The following is a 14,671-nucleotide window of genomic DNA, read 5'->3' on the forward strand; positions in this document are numbered from 1 at the left end:
CAAGGGTTTAAAATGTGGGCTCTGGATTCAAATAATTTGGCTTTTAATCCGAACTGTAACTACTTCCCAGCTGTGTGATTGTGAGAGCATTATTTTATTCAATGGTAAGCACTTATCTCCCACAGTAAGTGTTCAAGAAATGTTACCTGTTCTTTAATTCAGGGTTGCAGCCTAAACTGGGGAGCTATGGATAGATGATCTCAAAGCTTTCTCCTGGTCCCAAAGTCTATGCTTTTCTATACTCAGTGGAACAACTGTGGGGGAGAGGTCAGGAGGGATAACCCATAATATTTTGAATAGAAAGGCATGTTACAAAGCTGAATTCACAAGGGTAAGTTCTTATTTTTCCAAACGTGGAGGAACCACCCCGTGGGAGCTCATAGACTAACTCATAATCGTGATATGTGCAAAAGCAGGAAAAAAAACCAAGTAGTTCATGGAGAGGTAAACATAAGACAAACACTACAATTGTAAAATTTGTATATTCGCTCTTTCAGAAACCCTGGTGGTGTAGTGGTTAAGTGCTATAGCTGCTAATCAAAAGGTCAGCAGTTCAAATCCACCAGGTGCTCCTTGGAAACCCTGTGGGGCAGTTCTACTCTGTCTTATAGGATCACTATGAGTCAGGATCACCTTGATGGCAATGGTTTTTTTTTTGAGGGTGGGCTACCTGATTCTCACATGAGGGACAGGGAATATTCAAACACTTAGACAGATCTGGAGTCAGATCTAGGTGTGAATTCCAACTTGGTTCCTTTTCGACTATGTGACCGTAGGCAAATTACTTTTAATCCCTTTATGCTCTAGCTTCCCCTTCTGTAAAATGCAGTTAGTATTAATACCTATCTAAGAAATATCTAAGGAATACCAATTTGAAGGCACCTTACAACAAGAACAAGGTGGCACCATGGTTAAGACCTCAGCTGCTAACCAAAAGTTCAGCAGTTTGAATCCACCAGCAGCTCCTTGGAAACTATGGGGGCAGTTCTGCTCTGTCCTATTGACTCAGTGGTAATGGGTTTGGTTTGGTTTTAAGGAACTATGCCCAACACAGTGCCTGACATATAGTAAATGTTCAATAAAAGCAAATTATTATTACTATCTGACAAATGGCACCCTTTGGGTAAGTGGCAAGTTTTTCTTCTCAGAGGGTGACTGGGGACTCCTCATGGTTGGGGCCTAGTCCCTGCCTTTAGAAGTTAGGCCTAGTGCCTCCCTCATCATTTTGGGAACTTCCTTAAAGAAGAGAGTGTCTTCTCCATCAGACTTGAGACTTCACAAGGCTGGAACTACCTCTCTTCCTCAGAGAGTGGCAACAGCACTGGCTCCAGCAGCCTCAGATGGACCTTGTCTCTCCCACCAGCCCGAGAGTTCTCAGAACTTGCCTGACCTATTGGTTTCCTTCCAGATCACCCAGTGTAGGACTTTAGTTCTCATTTATCCTTTTCCTCCAGGTTCGGGAGGCAAAAGTAAGGAACATGCCACTTCAGCAGCCCTCAGAGCAGGAAAGAATAGCCTGAGGGTCGGTACTGTGGGGCAGAGGGTGGGTGGGTGGTGTTGCGGAAGGAAGGGGAGTGGGCCTTGGGTGCAGTCTGAGGGGCCCTGCAATTCAGGGCTCTAAGAAGTCTTGAGGAGGCTCCCAGAGGGCTGAGTGGGGACCTGGGGGCGGCGGGACAATAACAAGTGGAGGAGTCTCAGAATTGATGGTGAGGGAACACTTTACAGAAATAAGGGGTGCGAGGCTGCGTCGGGGTAACTAATGACAACCAGGCGGGGTGTGCTCACTCCGCAGTAGCTCCTAGACGAAGGAAAACTACGACTCCCGGCATGCCCCGGGGCTCCGCCCGACCTTCCCGCCCGCCCACTGGCTGCCGGGCCGGCAAGCGGCGAAGCAGATTGGCTGAGGCGGCGTGGGACTCCCCCACTAGCAGGTTAGTAGGCGCCGCCGGGAGGCAGACGTTAACCGGGCGCGGGAGGGGGGCGCCGCCATTCTGGAAAAGGCTGGGCGCTGTCTCCGTAGCGTAGCCTCTGGCTGTGAGGCGAGGAGCGGGGGCGGAGACTGCGTAGCGCAGGCGCAGTGCCGGCTTCTCCTGGGTTCCCAGACAGCTGGAGGAGATAAACAGAGGAGGTGGAGGGAGGGGAGTGCGTGTGTGAGAGCGCGCGAGGAAGTGTGAGTGTGTGTGAGCGCGGGTGTGAGGCGGTGCGCAGGGGCGGGCGGAGGCGCTGTCCGGCCCCGGCCAGGCGCCGGGCGGAGAGCATGGGAAGGGGCTAGAGCTGCCCGGGTCCCCCAGCCCCCTCCCCGGGATCCGCGCCCCCACTCCCGGGAGAGGGGCCGGGCCCCCCGGACGGACATGGGCTCCTGAAGTTGCGCCGCTGCCGGTCTGAGGAAGAGGCCTGACAGGTACGGGTCGCCGCTGCCCCCTGCCCTCCGCGGGCGCCGAGGCAGACACCGGGTCCCGTAGTCCCAGCACACGGGCCGCCAACTCCGGGCGGGCCCCAGCCTTGCCGGCCTGGGGGCCTGAGGTCGCCCACCCACCCGCCTCGGGGCCCCGGGCTGTCCCGGGAGGGGGCAGGCCTCGTTGGGGCAGGGGGGAGAGTGGGCCGGGGATGGGATAGGGACGGAGGGCCGGCCAGACTGTGCATGGACGGCTGTGGGAATCCGGGGGACTCTGCCAAGGGAGAGGTGGAAGTCGTCCCATCACGGGACTTTTTTGTGGAGTTTTTGTTTGACATCTGATCTGGCGCCGGTCTCAGGAAGAAGAGGGCAGGTGGAAGTGCGGGAGGGCAACGTTGACCTGACCTGCACTCTATTTCCTTTCTCTCTGTGTGTGTCCAGGCTTCTGGCAACCGCAGATGCCTTCAGTGGCCCATCCTGGCATCAAACTGAACTCTGCTAAGGTGTTGCCGCCGGACGCCTGTAGCGCCTGTACGTAGGGCCTTTGCTTGGGAATGGGCTATCCAGTACCCACTTCAAAGGGTAAATGGGAAGTGGGAAAATAGAAGGGAGACTGCGAGCCAGCAGAATCCAATTCTTGTTACTGAAAGCTGCAGTGGGACGCCCCCTTGCCAGCCGGGTTGAATTTGATTCCTGCCCTCTGCCTCTCCTCTGCAGGTGTACTACCAGGGGCTCTAGAAAAGAGTTACAGGGGTTATGATCACAGATTAACAGTCTAATTTGATTGTTTCCCCAAAGTTGTTTCCTTCTGTGGCTTTCTTTAATTTCCTGAGGTAGTGGTAGGGCAACTTTAAAGTGAATTTAGAGGCATAGTAGAGTGGCTGTATCTTCCCCATTCTTCTCAAAAATGGGGTGAATGATCAGAATAAAATGGCAGTTAAGCATCCCTGTTAACAACGCCTGAAACAGTCTTGAGAAGAAAACTATTCTGAGGACACCTCCTGACTCAAAGGCATTATGAAATCCCCACCTGGCCTGTGCTAGGCTTTTCTGTACCCTAAGGTCCTCCTTGAGTGGCCAGTTTCTGCGTGCAAAGGTGAACTATTTAAGGCTATTTCAGGTTTGAGTTCTGGCTTATTCATTGTAATTCTTATGTTTTTAGAGGCATTGAATTGAATCTTTGCTGTTGAGTATAGTAACCATATTCTCTATAACAGACCAGAGAGTAAGTAGTGGGGTTGTTTTGAGCTGAGTCTGAGGCTCTCAATGGATTTCTTCAGTGTAGGTTGTTGTATTTCATTGGCAGGCGGTAACCAACTTTTTCCACCATAGTTTGTGGTTGTGTTGCTTTAATTCTGGGATTCAGCTGTCCTTTTGACCTTTTTTTTTTTGACCTATTTGGGGACACTTAAATTCAAGTCACATTGCCAATTTGTAGAAGTTATGCTTTTGGGTCAGTTCTGCAGAATAATTGGGCAACAATCCACTTTTCTGCCTGGGACTCCTTCCCTTGGCGTCACTTAGGGAAAGAGAGAATATAGTAATGGTGTTACCATTTGCCCGTTTGATGTTTTAGAGTTGTCACACAACTCAGTCTCACTCATTGAATGTCTCATGTAGGATATTTTCACGCATGTAGGCTTCAGGATCTGAAAGCATACAACTGAAGACCTTGAAGCCCACTGCCAAATGAACGTCTGTGGATCTTGAGAGGCCAACTACTGAGGAAGAGCCAGAACTGTGACTTGTTCTTTAATTTTTTTTCCTTTTAAAATAGGCACCAGTCACTCCTTGGAAATCCTATGGCGTAGTTCTACTCTGTCCTATAGGGTTGCTATGAGTCAGAATCGATTCGACAGTAATCACCCAAATGTGCAGTCACTGGGCCTCAGAGCAGGAGTCATAGACAACAAGTAATACAGTGATACTTGCCTTTTCTCTTGGGTCATGGTGTAATGATCTGTCTTATTTTATTTTTTCTTTCGTCCTCACCTTCCTAGATCATCCACTGCGTCTTTGGGTACCACTGCAGATTGCTGAACCCACAGAGCCCCAAGGCCGTGCTTTATTTATTTATCGAGAATGCTGTTGTTGTTGTTGTTGGTAGGTGCCGTCGAGTCAGTTCCGCTCATAGCGACCCTATGCACAACAGAAAGAAACACTGCCCTGTCCTGCGCCGTCCTTACAATCGTCGTCATGCTTGGGCTTATTGTTGCAGCCACTGTGTCAGTCCACCTCGTTGAGGGTCTTCCTCTTTTCTGCTGACCCTGTATATTGAGAATATACACAGCAAAACGTACACCAAATCAACAGTTTCTACATATACAATTCAGTGACATCGATTACATTCTTCAAGTTGTATAACCATTCTCATCTTTTTCTGAGTTATTCCTTCTCCATTAACATAAACTCACCGCCCCCTAAGGTTCCAATCCAACCTTTCGAGTTGCTGTTGTCAGTTTGATCCCATATAGATAGTTCTTAAAAAGAGTGTAATGCTTAAGGCAGAGGTTCTTTACGAGTTAAGTTAAACTATTGCTTGGTTTTAAGAAGACTTCTAGGCTGTGCTTTCTCGTTAGCTATCACTTCTTAAAAACTCAAGCCCTGGCAGTTGCCATTAGAAACCAGTCCCTTGGTGTTATGTTCAATTCTGGTTAGTATACTTTGAGCAATATTTGCCAATGGAGATATATCCTAAAAAAGTGACTGATGTTTGTTGATGATCTGGTATATTGTTGGGCTCTATGCTAGTAGTGTTTTTACTTTATCTATATTTAATCCTCATGATTGTCCTATGAGGTGAGAATCATTATCCCTCTAATATATATGAGGAAATAGGTTCAGAGAAGTTAAGTAAATTGCTTAAGGTCACACAGCTAGTAAGTGGAAGAACTGGAATTTAAACCCATGTCTGTCTGCTCTGTGATATTGACCTGCCTCTGGGACTGTGGCAGTGAAGAGTTGAAAGGACCAAAGCTAAGAGCTGGGGGGGAAGATGATACCTGCCTTCAAATACTTGAAGAGCTGTCGGAAAGGGAACTGGACTTTCACTTTGTGATTCTAGAAGGCAGACTAGAATCAAAGGAAGGAAGTTCCAAGAGGATAGATTTTGGCTTGATAGGAGAAAGTTTGGCTTTCTAAAAATGAAATATGTTGCCTTGTGAGGGAATGAGTTACCCATCATTGGAGGTATTTAAGCAGAGGCCTTGCTACTTTTTGGGGCCCTGGTGGCACAGTGGTTAAGAGCTTGGCTGCTAACCAAAAGGTTGGCAGTTTGAATCCACCAGCTGCTCCTTGGAAACCCTATGGAGCAGCTCTACTCTGTCCTATAGGGTCGCTACTTATCCAGGATATGGTAGAGGGATCCATACTTACATAGGTAATGGGACTAAGTGATCTTTTAGTTTTTAAAACTCTGGTTTTATGAGGAGCCCTGGTGGCACAGTGGTTAAAGCAGTCAATTGGTAACTGAAGGGTCAGTGGTTTGAAACCACCAGTGGCTCCACAGGAGAAAGATGTGGCAGTCTGCTTCCATAGAGATTTACATCCTTGGAAACCCTATGGAGTCGCTACGAGTCAGAATTGACTCAACAGCAGTAGGTTTGGTGATTCTACGAAAACGACATAAAACTCCCTGTCATTTTTGATCTGTGCAAAACTAACATGTACTGAATACTTACTGTGCCGGGCGCTTTTTAGCCACTTTTCCTTCCAAACCAAACCAAACCTGTTGCCGTTGAGTCAATTCTGACTCGTAGCAATCCTGCAGGACAGAGTGGAACTGCCCCACAGAGCTTCCGAGGGGCACCTGGTGGATTCAAATTGCCAGGCTTTTGGTTAGCATCTGTAGCTCTCAACCACTACGCCTTTAATCCTCAGAAATTCCCTATGAAGTAAAAAAAAGTAGGTACTACCTTATTTATCCTCATCTTACAAATGAGGAAACTGAGGCTCCAGAAAGTTAAAAAATGTGCTGGAGGTTATACAGCTAGTAGTGACAGGGCTGTTATTTGAATCCAGGTCTTTCTGGTGCCATAACCCATGTCTTCCTCTTCTTAGCTGTGTGACCCAGGGTAAATCACATGTCCTCTCTGAGCTGCAGTTTCCTTGACTGTAAAATGAGGCTTATAACCTCTTTACAAGAGATTTATGAGGACTAAATGACTAGATGAATATATGCTTTTCACTAGACCTCACTGATTGTCCTCGAGAGCCGGGATTGGGGATAAAGGGGTACCACTTTGCTGGCTTCCTAAGAGTGAATTCAGGCATGACTGAAACCCTGAGAGTTCTGGGGCTCATTCTTTGTGCTATTAGTAATAGCTGCCGACTCCTCAGAGGCCTCTGTGGCATTAGTGACTAATACCTTAAAAACTTGAGGCCTGAATAAGGGGAGGTTGCAGCCAACAGGTTGAAATATAGGAGGCAGTGTCAAAGGCCATTTGCAAAGGAAACTTCTTGCTCTTTTTCTGTAGAGTCACGTTCAGGGATCACCGTTTGCTTTTGTATTTTCTATGTCTTATTTTAGAATGAACAAGGTCACAATTGCTAGAACTGTAACAGAGCTGGATACCAAGAATAATGACCTTTAATCCTCCCTATAGCCATCTGGGGAGGTATTAACCCCATTTCCTTGGGGCAGGCAGGGGAGGGGAAAAGAACAAGTATCTGGGGTCTCTCCAGAGGCAGCGTTAGGATCAGGACTTCGATAAAATTTTGCCCTTCTTCATAACCCCCGGATTCCATTTTCGTAAAGTATAAAACTGTTTATCCCGGAACCTTGTAGCGAGTCTTTCTCAGAATGTGAGCAAGGCATTCCTGGTCAGGGAGCATTATCAATTGAGGCTTGAGTGGTGCCGGTGGCTCACCTGGTTTCTCCTAGAGTCAGACATCTGGATGTAGCACAGCTGCAATGAGGTATAAAGGAAGCATTTCCAAATTGATTGGCTTAATTTTCCTTGGCCTTTTTGCTAGAAGTAGGGGTACAGGGTAAAACTTCAAAGGCTCCCTATGAGAGGTACTTTGAATTGCAGCAGGATTCGGAAGATACAAGTTAAGGGCAAAATCCAAGATGGCAGATGCTCTTAAACACAGTGAAAGAGGACAGCATTGTTGAAATATGTTACCCTTTTTCTCTCGGCTCCCTTCCACTGCCTTAAGGTAATTGTGAGCCTAGGAGAAGGCAGGTAAGCTAGCTGCTGTCACTGAAAACCAAAGTTCTGAAAACATCAAAGAAAATTTTTCACAAAGCTCAAATGACAATACAGAGACCCAGAGGAGACGTCAAGGTGAATTTTCATCGAGAACCCCCCAGAAAGTGAAGCATTTCTTAGACTGGACTTGCACAGAGAAAACTTCAGTCAGCCCCATATGGGATCATTTGAACAGGAACCTCAAAGGTGGCGAAGGACTTTTCCAAAGATGCTTTACTGATAGGACAGTGTGCCTGTCTAATCAGTCACATCTTTCCTAGATGCTATTCCTGGGATGACTTAGTCCATCAGCTTGAAATGGCACCCTTTAAATTTGCTGCTTGAGATCAACAGAGTCAAGCTGATTTTGATCCCTTATCTTGACCGTAAGAGACAGAGTTTCTTTTAGGCAAAACTGCTTGGACATGGTCTGATTAAAGATAGTAATAATCATTTTTTAGGGGCCAAAGGCCTGAGTTCTGGAGTCATACTATCTAGGCTGACTCTCTATTAAAAGCTATGTTACTTTTGGCAAATTCACTTCTTTATGCCTCAGATCCTTCATCCTGAAAATGAGGATAATAACAGCATCTGAAACATGAGGTTGTTGTGAGGAGTCAATGATATAACACTTATAAAATGCTTAGAATGTTCGATAAATATTATTTACCAGTCTCAGGGCCAAGCATTTTACATGTGTAGCACTTCCATTCCTAATCACCCTGCAAAGTAGGTACTATCCTGGAAATCCCTTTTACAGATTAGGAAACTGAGGTCTAGAGATGTTAAGTCACACAGATAGTAGGTGGTAGAGCTGGAGTGTCAACTTTAGATCGTCAGACTCCACAATTCAACTTTTTTCATTTAATTATGCAGGTTCAAATCAACTGTATTCATTGGAAGTGCAGCTCAGCTCCACTTTCATTATTCTTTTCTGTAGGATTGCTCCAGTAGGAAAACCACAACAAACAGAGTAAAAGGAAACTTGCATATATCTTTTGCATAATTCAGAATGTCGAAAGGGGGTCAGTTGTCACCCTGGCAGGGGGTACCTCCATGCAGGGGGAGGCAGCATATCGAGAGGAGAAAGAATACAGATGACTTGGGTTCCAGGTCTGCTGTACTGCTAATCAACAGTGTATCCTTAGAATCATAGATAGTGGCATTGGAAGAGGTTTTGTAGCTCATCTCAGAATCAACCTCTCATTTTACAGATGGGGAAATCGGCTGACAGAGTGAAAGGCCTCATTCAGGATCATATAGCCAGTTAGAAGCAGAGCCTGGGCTGGAACACAGGACCCTAGATCCCAGTCTTCTTCCTCAGTAGCACATAGCGTTGTACTTCAGTTACCCTTGTTAAATAGGAGTAATACAGGTAGCCTCTTACTTAGGACGGAGTTCCATTTTGACAGCTCTTTCATAAGTCAATTCTGATACAAGTCGAAGATCTCATTTTTTTTTTTTTTTAGTCTTCATTATTGCCTTATATTGTCAGTATCTTTATAAATCCAATCTTTATTTGTCTTTGGGGGTTGGCATGAGAATGATAGCATCAGCAAATTACGTGCTACAACATTGTATGTAGTACATATTACTAATGATAAGACGTACAAAAAAAATGACGTCATAAGTGCAGTTTGTCATAGCTTAAATACGTTCTAAATCGGGGACTGCCTGTAATAACTTTCAAGTTGTCACCTTGAGAACTAAGGTTCGCCTGACCCAAGCCATGGTATTTTCAATCACGTCATATGCATGGGAGACCTGGACAAGGAAGACTGAAGAAGAATTGATACATTTGAATTATGGTGTTGGTGAAGAATATTGCATATACCATGGACTGCCAGAAGAACAAACACATCTGTCTTGGAAGAAGTACGGCCAGAATGCCCCTTAGAAGTGAGGATGGTGAGACTTCGTCTCATCTGATGTTCTTTGGGCATGTTATCAGGAGGAACCAGTCCCTAGAGAAGGACATCATGACTGGTAAAGTAGAGGGTCAGCAACAAGATGAATTAACACAGTGGCTGCAACAGTGGGTTCAAACATAGCAATGACTGTGAGGATGGTGCAGGACCGGGCAGTGTTTAGTCCTGTTGTACATAGGGTCACTATGAATTGGAACTGACTTGATGGCACCTAACAACACAGTACTTGTACAAAAATGTTAATAGCAACACTATTCACGATAGCTGAAAGGTGGAAACAACCCAAGTATTCATCACAGGATAAATAAACACAGTGTGGTATATACATACATTAGACTATTGTTGTTGTTGTTAGGTGCCATCGAGTTGGTTCCTATTCATAGTGACGCTGTGCACAAGAGAACGAAACATTGGCCAGTCCTGCACCATCCTTGCAGTCGTTGTTATGCTTGAGCCCATTGTTGCAGCCACTGTGTCAATCCATATTGTTGAGGGCCTTCCTCTTTTCCGCTGACCCTGTACTCTGCCAAGCATGATGTCCTTCTCCAGGGACTGATCCCTCCTGACAACATGTCCAAAGTATGTAAGATGCAGTCTCGCCATCCTTGCTTCTAATGAGCATTCTGGTTGTACTTCTTCCAAGACAAATTCGTTCGTTCTTTTGGCAGTCCATGGTATATTCAATATTCTTCGCCAACACCACAATTCAAAGGCGTCAATTCCTCTTTGGTCTTCCTTATTCATTGTCCAGCTTTCACATACTTATGATGTGGTTGAAAATACCATGGCTTAGGTCAGGTGCACCTTAGTCTTCAAGGTGACATCTTTGCTTTTCAACACTTTAAAGAGGTCCTTTGCAGCAGATTTGTCCAATGCAATGCATCTTTTGGGTATTAGACTATTATCCAGCCATAAAAAATAATGAAGTACTGATATATACTACAACATGGATTAAAATTGAAAACATTATGGTAAGTGAAAGATGCCAGACGTATTTTCTGATTCCATTTATGTGAAATATCTAAACAGGTAAACCCTTGAAGACGGCAAATTGGTGATTGCTGTGCTGGTGGGGGGTGGGGATTGACTGCTTAATGGGTACAGAGTTTTTTCTGGGGTGATGAAAATATTTTGGAGCTAGAAAGAGGTGGTGATTGCACAACATTGTGACTGTGCTGAATACTACTGAATTGTACACTTGAAAATGGTTAACTTGATGTTATGTGAATTTCACCCTCAATTTGAAGACAGAAGCTCACATTTGTTATCTGTAACCTCTTTATTCCCTCATCCTCTCAAACTTTAATAAGTATCTAGTAATCTACTTTCTATTTCTATAGACTTGTCTATTTTGGGCATTCATATAAATGGAACCAACAATATGTGGTCTTTTGTGACTGACTTCTTTCATTTAGCATGTTTCCAAGATTCATCCATATTGTAGTATATACGAGTACTTCCTTCATTTTTATGGCTGAATATTATTCTATTTATAGATATACCATGTCTTACTTATCCATTCATCAATTAATGGGCATTTGGGTTGTTTCCATCTTTTGGCTATTACGAATAATGCTGTTATAAACATTCATGTACAAGGTTTTGTATGGCATCCCTTTGTCTTTAACAAAGTCACTGCTTTTCTTCTGATTTTACGTTTTGAAGCTAGCAGAGGTGATAGAGACATCCTACTCTCTGTGCCACAACATCCTACAATGAAATCTGTAACATCAGCTGTGTCTTCTTGGAGGGAAATAAGGAAGAAATACTGTAATCCATGCACTGAGCATATATAATCAAGTCTTAGTAGAATTTAGATTTGGCTAACATTTGTTGAGTATCTACAGTGATCCAGGTACTATTAATGTACTTTTATATACATTTTATCATTTATTGCTCACAACAACCCATCGAGGTAGATATTATCATCTCCATCTTAAACCCGTTGCTGTCCAGTTGATTCCAACTCATAGCAACCCTATGGGACAGAGTAGAACTGCTCTATAGGGTTTCCAAGGAGCAGCTGGTGGATTTGAACTGCTGACCTTTTGATTAGCAGCTGATATCTTAACCACTGCGGCACCAGGGCTCCATCCGCATTTTACATATGAGAAAATTGAAACTCAGAAAGGCTAAGCAACTTGCTCAAGCAAGTACTGGTTGATTGACAGGCTAGAATTCAGAGCCAGGTGCCTAAATGTTTTAAGTCAGCTTCTCTCTCTGCTACATTATCCAAAGCCCATACAAGGACTATAGCCATTAAAACCCATTGCCTTTGAGTCAATTTTGACTCATAGAAACCCAACAGGACAGAGTAGAACTGCCGTATAGGGTTTCCAAGGAGCAGTTGGTGGATTTGAACTGCTAGCCTTTTGGTTAGCAGCCAAGCTCTTAACCACTATGCTGCCAGGGCTCTATAAAACAGAAAACAAAACCCATTTCTGTCACGTGGATTCGAGCTCACAGTGACTATATAAGACAGAGAACTGCCCCGTAGGGTTTCCAAGGAGCGCAACTGGTGGATTCGAACTTCCGACCTTTTGGTTAGCAGCCGAGCTCTTAACCACTGTGCCACCAGGGCTCTGTGGCACACGTGAAATAGGTGGTTCCTCGTTTGGATGTTGTCATTCAATCTTTGGTTCCAAATGAGTAATCTTTGTAGATGTACTTTGTTCTAAGGCTTCTTGACCTCAGGCTGTCATATTACTGGTACCCTTTGCATTATGAAGTAGATTAATTCCTCCAAATCGTGCCATTAATTTTGAGTTTTGTTTTCTTATTAGCTTCCTTCATAATACCAGAGATATGCTCATAGTAGCCTAAGTTAAAAGTTGGTGGAAGGGATGGGGTTAAATGGTGGCATGCTAGGCATTTTAGATCTCCAGGAATAGAATACCTTTTGGGAGGTGTAACATCTGCATAGCAGCTTATATTTCCTTTATAACACTCTGTCATATGTTTTCCTCTGTGCCTTAGGTCTTTTTATATTTTTCATATTCGTATCTCCCAGAAATCTGCTTCCTTCTCCTTTTCATTGAGTATCTATTAGAGCTGCAATATCCTAAATTACAGTAGATGCCATTCTTAAACCTTTGTACTCTAGCCAGCAAAGTTCTTATTGCGCTTTCATGTTCTGCAAACAAATTTGTGCTCAATTTTATTAGAACTTTAAGTGTAGAAATCAGTGTATATTTAGTTAACTGTACTCTTTTTAGAATGAAGAATACGCATTAAAGTTTGTGATCTGCTACAGTCCCCATTTCCCATTAGTGATTTCCAAATTGTCTTTGTTTCTTATTTGTTCTCAAATGCTTCATTTGTTTCCCTCACCATCATTTTTATTCTTTCTTCTAAGATGTATGAATAAATGAGTATAGACGAGTATAAACAAGATTTGAAGCCCTGGTGGCACAATGCTTAAGAGCTCAGCTGCTAACCAAAGGTTAGCAGTTTGAATCTACCAGCTATTCCTTGGAAACCCTATGGGGCAATTCTGCTCTGACCTATAGGGTCACTATGAGTTGGAATTGACTTGAAGGCAATGTTTTTTTTAAAAAAAAAAAACAATATTTGAATTATTATTCCATGTTGTTCCTTCTAAATTTACTGTCCTGTCTATTCATTTTGATCACCCAGTTAAGTTACTGGAGCTAATATGTATTTTAGTTCCTCTATGGTGCTGTAGAAACCCTGGTGGCATAGTGGTTAAGTGCTATGGCTGCCAACCAAAAAGGTCAGCAGTTCGAATCCGCCAGGTGCTCCTTGGAAACTCTATGGGGCAGTTCTACCCTATCCACTAGGGTTGCTAGGAGTCGGAATCGACTCAACGGCAGTGGGTTTGGTTTTTTTGGTTTATGGTGCTGTAATTACAACAGCCTTGGTGCCACTGGAATTCAGTTAATGGCAACTATATTGTGTGCTCTTGAAGGGAAGGGTCTGTGATTGGCTTGTTCTCTGCTGTGTTTTCAAAGTCTAGCACAGTGCTTGGCATAATGTTGATGCTAGTTGCTGTTGAGTCAGTTCCGACTCATGGCAACCCCATAAGTGCATAGAACTGCTCCATAGGATTTTGAAGGCTGTGACCTTCCGGAAGCAGATCACCAGGACTGTCTTCCATGGTGCCTCTGGGTGTGTTTGAAATGCCAATTTTTCTAAGAGTAGTTGAGTGCCTTATCATTTGCATCACCCAGGGCGTTACCACCTGGCATAAAAGGCATTACAATTTTAATTTATCAATTCTTGAGGTCACTTATTTCAACCATTTTACTTCTGGGCTGAACTGAACATTATGTAACTTACGTACTACACTAGAGAGAGAAATCCCCTTGAGGTAGCCTTGTTTAGTGTTTAGTCATATGTGTAACTTCCTTGTGTCAATTCCATATCTATGAGTGTTTTACTCTATAGAATTGCTATTCAGAGCACTTAAAGTAATTTTTAAAGTTTGGCCATGATTAAATCTCATCTTGAAATCAAATAACTATTGATTTCTTGATCTGAATATTCATGTTTGAGAGACTTTTGAGCTGAAGTATGAAACTAGGTATGCCCCTGGTAGATTTGGGGATGTCTCCCTTCTGATGTGAACTTTTTAAATAGTTTCTACTTAGAAATATTCCAGTTATGCCTTCTGCCTGTAAAGGTTTGCAAAAAGGCACAGAATCCCTGTTTCCTTGCAAGGGAAAGAGGTGGGGCTGTGCTCCCAGACAGCCAGTGTGCTATCACTTCTTCTAAGGAAGGGAAGAGAAATACTCACCAAAATGCTGACTGGGCAGTACTTGTATTAAATTTGAAAATTCTTTTATTTTCATTTGTTTATTTTATACCTCTGCCTACCAGTCTAATTTTGCTTTAAATCCCAATCTCCATTTTACCATTTACCTGAATTATAGTAGTTTCTTTGTCTGGTTTCTCTGTATTTTTTACGTCTCATTCCTTTTAGTATTTCTAAGCCATACACCAATCTTAGGTAAAGCCCCTTGCCTTTGATTCTGAGCTCTTTTAGTATAGCTACCTATCTCTTTCATCTCAGTATTCCTCCATGTCTAACACATTGGTACCTAGAAAACACTCAGTTAATGTTTTAAGAAAAGTTAATGAATGAATAGTGGCAATTCAGTTGGCTCGTTTGGTGGTGTGTGCCCATAGTGATCACT

The 14,671-nt window shown here is 43.7% G+C and overlaps 1 protein-coding gene across 2 annotated transcripts in view; it reads left to right on the forward strand.

Moving 5' to 3' along the window:
* Window positions 1-2,022: 2,022 nt before the first annotated feature.
* Window positions 2,023-14,671, forward strand: part of WDTC1 (WD and tetratricopeptide repeats 1) — a 70,918-nt gene continuing 58,269 nt past the window's right edge. Inside the window, exons 1-2 of one of the 2 annotated variants that reach the window (XM_010595120.3) lie at window positions 2,023-2,401; window positions 2,837-2,926. The gene's annotated coding sequence lies outside the window, so the exon portion shown is untranslated. The remainder of the gene's footprint in view (window positions 2,402-2,836; window positions 2,927-14,671) is intronic. The other variant, XM_010595119.3, reaches the window with a different exon arrangement.

The sequence above is a fragment of the Loxodonta africana genome, chromosome 3 (genome assembly GCF_030014295.1).
Source record: "Loxodonta africana isolate mLoxAfr1 chromosome 3, mLoxAfr1.hap2, whole genome shotgun sequence".
Taxonomy (NCBI): Eukaryota; Metazoa; Chordata; class Mammalia; order Proboscidea; family Elephantidae; genus Loxodonta; species Loxodonta africana.